The sequence below is a fragment of the Triturus cristatus genome, chromosome 4_2 (genome assembly GCF_964204655.1).
Source record: "Triturus cristatus chromosome 4_2, aTriCri1.1, whole genome shotgun sequence".
Classification (NCBI taxonomy): Eukaryota; Metazoa; Chordata; class Amphibia; order Caudata; family Salamandridae; genus Triturus; species Triturus cristatus.
The window spans coordinates 929335253-929345341 of NC_140586.1; the positions used below are offsets into that span (position 1 = coordinate 929335253).

At 46.9% G+C, this 10089-nt stretch overlaps 1 non-coding gene across 1 annotated transcript; it reads right to left on the minus strand.

Moving 5' to 3' along the window:
* Nucleotides 1–5806: 5806 nt before the first annotated feature.
* On the minus strand, nt 5807–5880 carry TRNAN-GUU (transfer RNA asparagine (anticodon GUU)). Its single transcript has one exon. It is a non-coding gene; the product is annotated as a tRNA-Asn (tRNA).
* Nucleotides 5881–10089: the final 4209 nt, after the last annotated feature.

A 10089-nucleotide genomic window follows, 5' to 3' on the forward strand; every position in this document is an offset into this window, starting at 1 on the left:
TGAAGGTTAATTTTAAGGTTTTCAAAATAATTTTATCAGGGAAAAAATCAGTAAAGAATAAGAACCAAGGAGATTCGAGTCCGCAAGATAGCTTCACCACACGGGAGAGCAGCAGCATCATTAAAACGGTCATGGAAGGAAAATCTCAGGCAGTGAGGCGATGCAGCTATATAACAGGATAGTCACATGATTGAATATGCACCCCTCCAGAGCCGCCCCCACTCAATCCACCCCACACCCGGACCCCGAATCGAAACAAGTATAGCGCAGAGACATAAAAGAAAAAGGCCCATAGAACTAAGTAGAAACAGTGAATTACCCCCCCACCCTACACCAATGCGGAGGCTACGGCCTGCCCCCCCCCCGGCATAGTGCCTGTCGCCCAATGAACCCGAAATATAGACAAGAGAGAAAGTAGGAATAGAGTAAAGAAAAATAAGAGAACAGAGAGATAAGTGGGGAGGAGCCTACGTTACCCCAGAGCGCCCGAAACCATCGGCCAACTATGGCCGCCACACACTGAGAACCCACTACGCCAAAAGCGGTCGTGGGAAGATAAAGTGTCACAACAATTTAAATGAAGGCGGACAAACCGCGACGAGTGCGCACAACATATGCAAACAGTTCCAATCCCAGTCCAGCCCATCCGTGAAACCATGTCGATATAAATCAGTTTAGCCCTGGCCCGATCGCGGGCTTAAGATTACACCCGCCCCTGCATGAAGGCCCCGCACCCCGTGCAGACAAAGACAATATGGCCGCTTGGGAGAGGATGGTGAAGTAGAGTCACAAAATGGCCGCCGACCATCTATTGAGGTCCCCTTGTGCACCACATAAAGTCCAGACCTGGCATGTAAAGTACAGGAGTTCCACAGAAAAGAAGCAGTAGGCCACCGTGAACGGTTCCTCGAGGACGTCAGGTGTCGCTCTGCTGGATACCCCTGCGGGCACGGTGAGGCAGGCAACAACGAAGCAGGCGGCAATGAACGGGGAGACAAAGTATCCGCAATTGAGCTGGAGAGCGATTGATCCTGGGTGCCGGTAAAGCCAGATGCAGGCACCAGTGTAGCACGATCATAAACAGCCATTGCGTCCCCGCAAGAGGACAAAAGCACTGGCAGACCCACTCCTTGTTGATGACAAACGGGGCGCTCACGACCCGCAGCCGACAGTATGGAGTCAAACCGCTCACTCAGCGCCTGCAAACCAAGACACATTTGTAGACGAAAGTCCCGCAGGGCAGCCAGCATGGAGCCGCATGTCAGCGGAGGCTGCGCCCCCACATCGGTAGCAATCCGGGACGGCATTATGGAGCTGGTGTCTGGTAGAGGGAGGGCGAAGCGGGCAGCGGGCGAGACCGGAGTAGCATCCCCCAGCCGCGAGCAGGCAATCAACGCCATGTTTTACCGCAGAACGGTACAGTGGCCGGGGGGGGGTCGTAGGAAGGAGGCAATTCCCCTCCGGTCTGCGCCGCAACAGGGAAAAGCCAACAGTCACTGCCCTTCCCTCGGGATCTCTTTGCAGCCGACTAGGCAATAGAAAAAGGGGGGTCTGCAGCCTCCCACAGCGCGGTCCACAGAACGGGGCAGGAGACCCGCCGCACCGGGGCCCACCCTATAGCTCCAGCCCATCAGGTGCGGGGTGCAGGGGGTGTCCGGGCGTCCCTCCCCCGGCTCATCCGGCGACAGTCCGTGGTGTGAGGTGGGACCGGGACCGCGGGGCTCAGGTTTACGCTAGCGGGTCCGGTAACTGCGGAGCTTCCAGGGGGCCGGCCAAGGCCACAATAGAGCAGGGGTCCAATGCGGAGAACAAAAGCACCAAGAACTCCGGCGTCCGGGCGGGCTAAAACTCCGGGAAGGCAGCGGCGCATTCAGCGCGTCGTCGCACACGTTGCACCTCGAAAATCGGCGAGGATAGTAGTCAGGATGATAGTCCGAGGCCAAGGGCCGACGGAGCCGGGCGCTCAAGCGTCTGCTCCGGTCGCCATCTTGGCTCCTCCTCCCCCTGAAAGTAATCTTGACTGATATTGATGAAAAGTCGGATACTGAGGATATCGTTGGAGATTTAATACAGTTTGATGTTGAAGAAAATGAAGTAAAAAGTGATGAATATCCAAATTGAGTGAACAGAAGAAATCACTTGGAGAAAGTGAAAGAAGAAGAAAATTGAAAATGATTGTCTGAAGTAATCCAGAATTTAAAAGTCTCAAGTAGTGGAGTAGTAGAGGCTAAGTCAAAAGACACGGTCAAAGTAGTAAAATGGCTAACATAGAGAATAACCAAAATAGATGTGCCTTCTTAAGAAGATGGTGTAGAATGTGCTGCTGCTGTACTGGATTATTAGTGCTACTATGGTGTGTTTTAGCTTTATTAGTTACTTTTAGTACCTTTGGGAAGCAAACAGAGAATGTGACAAATGCAGAGAAGAGTTTAATTAGTAATACTTACGTACATAAAGATAGGTCAATTAATAATTTTTCTAGTAATGTTTTTTCAAAGCTGTTATACGAATATGTGAAAACAATGGAAGTCAGGGATTGCTACGTCTGTATGCAATTACCTGCATCCGTTTCAGAGGGTGTTACTTATCACCATTTACCAGCTACGTATGGAATTTCTTGTAGTGTTTTAAGTAGTGTTTTTTATTTGTTAGGGAAAATAGATTATAAGATGTCTAACAGAGATAGTATTTTTGGGCACTTGCCAATGAACAAAGAGCTGAATCCAGCTAAAGAAGCTAACATGTTTGGTGAGATTTTTATTGAGAAAGAAGGATTAACATTAGATTACATTTTTAAGAATAATTTAACTTGCAGTCTGAAAGAAGAGGAGAAAGCTTTCCTAGATATGGTAGAGGAAAGGAGATTGAGCATGCATGAGAAAGCAGGGAAATATGAAGTGAGTGAGACAATTTGGGACATTGAGATGGGAAAAGAGTTGAGAAATGGGGCTAGTTCAACTTTAGCTCTAGATGCACCACAGAAGGGTAAGCTGTGCATTACAAGAAGGAAATCCCAATATGATACATACTTTGTTGGGACTAGTGAGTGTCATGATACATACTTCATTGCAACAGGATGGGGTTTCAGAGGTGGAGAAGATACAGTTTTTCCAGGAGTGTACTATGTTTGTGGGAACAAGGCTTATTACAAGTTGCCTGACCATTGGTATGGCACGTGTTATGGGGCCTGGTTTTTCCAAAGATCTTTCATATAGATAAAATAGAAGATGTAGAACATATTAATTTACTAACGCGTTTTAGGAGAGAAACTTGGTCAGAGATTGTAGGTGATATTTTTGGTGCTTTAATTCCAGCAGTGGGAATTTCTTTAAATGCTTATGGAATTCGGAAACTGTCAACAGTGGTTGATCGCTTATCGACAAATACCGCTGGAGGGTTTCATTTGGTGAATACGGAATTGATTGCCGTACGTGCCATGTCTATGCAAAATCGACTTGCCCTTGATATTCTATTGGCCAAGGAGGGTGGAGTCTGTGGAATGCTGAAAGTTCAACATTGTTGCACTTACATTCCTGACGAAAGCAAAGACCTGAAGGTCTATATCAAAAATATTACTGATTTGCATGAAGAATTAGTACCACTTGAAGCTGAAAGTATCTGGACTAAATTAGCTAATAAGGTAATAGCTGTTAAGAGATTTATTGCAAAAATAGGTAGTACTATTATAGGTAGGATATTGTTTCCTTTAACTTGTATAATTGTTGCTCTATTGATACTAAGATTGGTGTGTTTGTGTTGTAAAAACAGGGGAGGGAAAAAGAAATTTAAAAGAGAACCTGAAAAGAGAAATAAAATTTTCAAAAGAGAACCACAAGAGATTGAATTAGAGGAATTGAGGGAGAGTGTCTACTTAGAAACAAAGAGGGATGATGAAAGAGTGACTGGTGTGTAGTGTTGTGTAAGGAGAAAAAGACATTTCCGATTTCTCCTAAAATGGGACTAAATTTTCACTAATTTTTTTTTTTTTGGGGTTATTTGGTGATAAAATCACCAAAGGGGGGATTGCTAGAGCAGAGTTTTCTGTTTGAAAATTCATTGTTTTTTGAAGCTCTGGCTTGTCTATTTGTCATATTAATTATTAATTGTTAATTATTAATCATTTGTTTTGTGTAAGTGTTTTATACTGATCAACCTGTATGTTTTAACATGAGAGAATTACACGTGGGAACGCATATGTGTGCTTATTAACAATAACGTGCATGTTTTCATGTTTAAACGTTGCTGAGTGCTGTTTATTTTTAAAGCACGAAACGCTTTTGAATTAATGCTTTTCTATGTTGCAAAGGCTAGATAATTACATACACATAAGGTATTAGTGGGGTTAACACTGTTTAATCACTATGCTGTGGTAACGTTGTTTTTGTCTCTTTTAATTAAGATGGTCTATTGTGGCCTATTGAGGCCTAGTAAAAAGATGGTCGACATCTAGAGCCTGGTGTCGAGTAAGCGGTTGAAATGAAAAGGCCTTGCTGAAGATGGATGTGAGTCATCTGTCCACAGTCCTTGCCTGGTTAAAACTTTCCGTGAGGACAGCAGCAGTTCTGGGCTTGTCTCCAAATGCTCTGGGACGACAGCCTTGGTAGCCTTGGAAAACAAAGGAGCTTTAAAGAAAGACTCTGAGTTCTGAGCTCATCGGAGGAAACGTGTGGAAGTTAATAAGATACTTTTGAAATGTTTAGTTCCTGTTCTGTCTTTTTATTTTTGTGATTTTTCTGAGCGGAGATTTTTCAAATGTAACAAAACTACATCCTTTCCTTCTCGCTTTTGCTCGGAGACTCAGCGGATGAGATGAACATTTTTTGTATCTTTCCTTTGTTTGAATCCCTATAAAAATTGTTAGCCTAGAGAGGGTCTTTGCCACTTGCCATTTTGCCTTTCCTTCCCGAATCTGCGTTGGTGAGGATCGTTGCTGAGAGGACTGCGTCTTGAGAGACTTTACCGAGAGACTTGTCCTGACCCGTTCTGACATTTAGCTAGAATAGGTAACTATGAGAAAAATGATTTATTCTGATTTACTTTCTTTGACTAATTTTAGATAAAGCATTATAATTTTGAATACGGTGTTGGTTATTATTTCTTGTCAATTATTGAGTACTCTATTTTGATTATTATTGTATAGATTGTTTAGACTATGTTTCAGGGCAGTTACAATAACCAGGTCTTATCGACCTCGATATAGATGCAGGGTGTTTAGGAGTTTTCTTTCCACAGGTTTAATGCTGGTAGAGTATTTGAGCGTATGTTAGTGAAATGGGCCCTAGTGTGTGATGAGTGTATGTGCGTGTAACTGTGAAATTACTCTATCCATGGAAGTGAGGTTAATATATACACGCTTATCTCTATCTGTAGAATTCTCGCCTGCCACGCGGGAGGCCCGGGTTCGATTCCCGGCCAATGCAAGGCTGCCTTCTTTTGAGTTTGCTTTCTAAATGAAATATGGGAACTCAGTGGGGCATAAAATGGGAAACAGTGACCCCGACGTGATTTGAACACGCAACCTTCTGATCTGGAGTCAGACGTGCTACCTTTGTGCCACGAGGTCCTTGCTTTTGGAGACACATCAGCAAATGTTGTGAGCCTTTTGATTTTTTCCCACCTCCTAATATGCCTAGGGTTGTATTACAAGGTATGGCTTTTTGTTTTCCATCCTATTGATGAAATTGAGTGCAGGTGCAGAGAGAACGCAGAGGATTGAAATGTTCAGGTAAAGGGTCTCAAGCAGGAGCTCTAGACCAAAGGCACATTACTATGTTTTATTAAAGTGCGTCATGCATGCAAAACGAAACATCCCTGGGTGGGCTTGAACCACCAACCTTTCGGTTAACAGCCAAATGCGCTAACCGATTGCGCCACAGAGACTAGTGACAGAAGCATATCTCCTAAGACTCAGCATATATCTTTATGTGTGCGCGCCTGCCTTGAGCTTGTGTTATTTAAGGTGTCTTTATCCTACACAGCATTTGCCATTTGCTTAGTGTCTTGTCACTGTTGGGTGTTATGATGCACAGACTACTGTCTAATGGTGTTAGGGCCTGTATTACAACCAGTCCCAGTGTATGAGATACATGTATGACTTTTCTGTGACCTTCTTAGCGTAGCTATCTGCTCCTCTGGTGGTGTTCTACCAGCCTGTCAGGCGTGTGTCTTGCCCATCCAATCTTCACTGTGGCATGTTAGACTTGTCTTCTCTGTGAGCGGAGTCTCCTTCCCAGAGCAGGGGCTTTCTCTGAACTCTTGCTTTGTAAGACTGCTGGGCAAGGCCCTCCCTAGCCCCTCACTCAGTTAGATACATTTACCTGCAGAGCTCAGCTTTGGAGAAAGAGAGGGGGAAGAGAGCGCAAAGGGGAAGGCCCAAGGTGCACACCTTATTTTACATAAAAGCTCGGGCTCTTGGGAGGACAGGGATATGAGGGTTCTCAGAGAAAGCCATCACATTAGTATTGATGACTGAGCCTTGAAACACAACAATCCCGGAATGGCCAGGCACAAAATGCCTGTGCAATAGGCCTGACCATAGGCTTCTGGAGCTCTTGCTCTCCAGAGGCCCCAGTGGTCTAAGCCCGACCAGGGCTGTAGGCCGCGTTGGGAGCGCGTTAGGGACGCAGGGCGCAGAACTCTGCCCGTTTCACCCCAGCATTTCGGGGAGGACAGGGAATTTGGCAAAGACAGTGGGAAGGATTTTTAAGGAGGAGAGTTCAGTTACATGATCTGAAACACAATAGTGCTGGTGATCTGGAGGCTGCCTTCTATGAGCCACTTCTGTTGGGAGCAGCCTGCCATCATGCCCTGATAACCACAACACTAGTCCCAAGCCAGTGACCTCAGCAAAAACATTCATACTTATAGTCTCCTGCATCTGATTCTTGCCATCATCATGTGAAACGTTGGCATTCCAATGTCTGTTGCACACACTTTGTTCATAGGTGTGCAATTTGAGTGCGTGCGCCTCATCACTGTCTTGGACAGAGTTCTGTCTCTAAGCTACCCATGTGAAGCATTGGTGGTTCAGTGGTAGAATTCTCGCCTGCCACATGTGAGGCCCGGGTTCGATTCCCGGCCAATGCAAGGCTGCCTTCTTTTGACTTTGCTTTCTAAATGAAATATGGGAACTCAGTGGGGCATAAAACGGGAATTAGTGACCCCAACGTGATTTTAACACGCAACCTTCTGTTCTGGAGTCAGACGCGCTACCGTTGCGCCACAAGGTCCTTGCCTTTGGAGTCACATCAGCAGATGTTGTGAGCCTTTTGATTTTTTTCCACCTCCTTATATGCCTAGGGTTGTATTACAAGGTTTGGCTTTTTGTTTTCAATCCTATTGATGAAATTGAGTGCAGGTGTAGAGAGAACGCAGAGGATTGAAATGTTCAGGTAAAGGGTCTCAAGCAGGAGCTCTAGACCAAAGGCACATTACTATGTTTTATTAAAGTGCTTCATGCATGCAAAAGGAAACGTCCCTGGGTGGGCTTGAACCACCAACCTTTCGCGTAACAGCCAAACGCGCTAACCGATTGCGCCAGAGAGACTAGTGACGGAAGCACATCTCCTGAGACTCAACATATATCTTTATGTGTGCGCGCCTGCCTTGAGCTTGTGTTATATAAGGCGTCTTTATCCTACACAGCATTTGCCATTTGCTTAGTGTCTTTTCACTGGTGGGTGTTATGATGCGCAGACTACTGTCTAATGGTGTTAGGGCCAGTATTACAACCAGTCCCAGTTTTTGAGATACATGTATGACTTTTCTGTGGCCTTCTTAGCGTAGCTATCTGCTCCTCTGGTGGCGTTCTACCAGCCTGTGAGGCGTGTGTCTTGCCCATTGAGGTTCTGTAGCGATCCGAACCCGTGGATTCGGTATCATAGTACTGACACGATTTTGGTACCAATGAACCGCAAATGATCCATTGTATACGTGACAGTGTTTTCGCTGCGCAACCAGCACGAATTCACTGGAAACTAGGGCATTCTCTCTAAAAACCACGGCATCCATTTTAGTTACGGCATCCATCTTGTTTCTTGCCCTCACATAGTCAATGAACGGACGATGACCCCGGCAAGATCACCTTGTTAAGGACACGTAAGCTCGAGCCCGAGAAAGGCTGACGCTGCATGACTCGGCAGAATCAAGCTGCCTCCCTTGCCTGAGGCCAGTCCTGCTATACTGGTTCTCGTGTCCGTTGTCCTGACTGAAAGGCCGAAGACGATTGCCCTGCCCGTTTATGATCCATAAACACCTCTTATCCTACATTTCAATCCTTTGCACCTGGCACTGCTCCTTTCCTTCTGGGCTTTTACAATGGGAAGGATACGATTTTTATGATGGAGAGGATCGGGCGAAGAATGAAAAACTGTCGAGAGGACCTGATTGAATACCGAAAAACCCACAACTAATCATTGTTTGATATTTATTTATTATCTGTTTGGGATACCGGGTTGGGCATGAGAAATATTCGTGTAATGTTGCCCCGAGACATTTTTCTTGTATTTAAGAAGCGACCCACTTAATGCAATTTGAACAGTCTCCTAGATTCTGCCTGTTAGAGTCGGGGATCTCTGGTTGGCGCAAGGTTGCCCTTGTGTCAAGCAGGAACCCTCTCCTCCACGTCAGGGCGCAGGATAACCCCTCGCGAATGACCCTTGCTCACCCTCTAGGTGCGTGGCGTGAGCAGCCAAGGCGATTCCTCAGGCGTTGTTGGTTAAGCACTTACAATTATACACACAGTAAATACATCAATCCCCCCAGAAACGGACACCAGGCTTGGATATATATAAAAATACGCTTCTTTATGTAAAAATACGGTATATATATCTCAACAGACTTATCACAAGACCAATAACGTTTTCGCTAGGCCACCAGGTTATACAGCAGGCAAATGTTCTTGGTTCGTTGTTTCAAATGGATACTTTGTAGTCTCTTTACTTGCAGTTCCAGTACTCACAGGGATCGACTCCTGGGAACGGGGAAATAAGGCGTTGCGGGCCCCGAGCCCGATACTGGAACTTCTTTCGTGATGAGGAGAGTCGGCACAGGTCGGTGCGACTCTCGGCTTGGGAAGTGTTCTTGGGTCCTCAATCAGCAGGTGTGGGCACGTAGGCAGGCGCGGCCAGCGACCCTTTAGCACGGCGGTGCAGGAGGGTCTCCACAGCGGGGGCGGCGCGGCCAGAGATGTCCGGGGATAGCGAAGCGGGGTCGCAGGGCACGGTCAGTGCAGCTGGATGACCCGGCGTAGATCACAGTCGTCGGACGGCTTCCGGCGGGAGGGGTGATAGCGCGGTCAGCGCGCTCCAGTAGCAGGCGGTGACAGGGATGCAGGCGGCCTGGCCCGGGGACAGAGAGCGGCTCGGGACGGAGCGGGGCTCTCACGGGTTTGAGGCAGGCGAGCTTCTGAGTGTCACGGCCCTAGGAGGGGCGATGAGGGGCGCAGTCTCTTTCCAGCGGGATGCACACACGGCTCGAATTGGAGGACGAGCAAAAGCACAGAGAACCCACTGTTCCTGGGGTTCAGTTCAGGGGGCAAGCTCAGATCAAGCCCTTGGAGAATGTTCAAGCACAAAGTAGCAAAGTCTTTTCAGTAAGTCTCTTCCTCTCCTTTCTCAGCAAGGCAAGCAGCAGGCCAGCTCCTCCAGCGTCTTCTTCTCCTTCTAGTCGGGCAGAGGTTCTTTGTGGTAAACAGGATTCTGATTTCTTAGGAGCCAGGCTCCTACTTTTATACACCAATTCTTTTGTTCTTTAGCGCCAGGGGGCCTAGGCCTGGCTCAGTCCAGTTCTGGAGCACTTTGTTATGGTGACTCTGCTCTTTCCTTTCAGCAGCAGGGCAGAGACATCAGCCGCCCCACAGGGGGTGGCGCCGGCTTTGTGGTGGCAGAGCACAGGTCTATTCAAGAGTCAAGGTGTACTCCTCCCACCCATCCAGGTGTAATCTCTCTACCCACCACCTGGCAGCCAACCTGTCTCTGGGGATCCCCCCACCCTGCTCCTTACTGTTGCCAGGCAGAACACATACACACAGCAGAGGCGGACTGAGATGGTCAGGTCAGTAAATACTAACTTTCTAAAAGTAGTATTTAC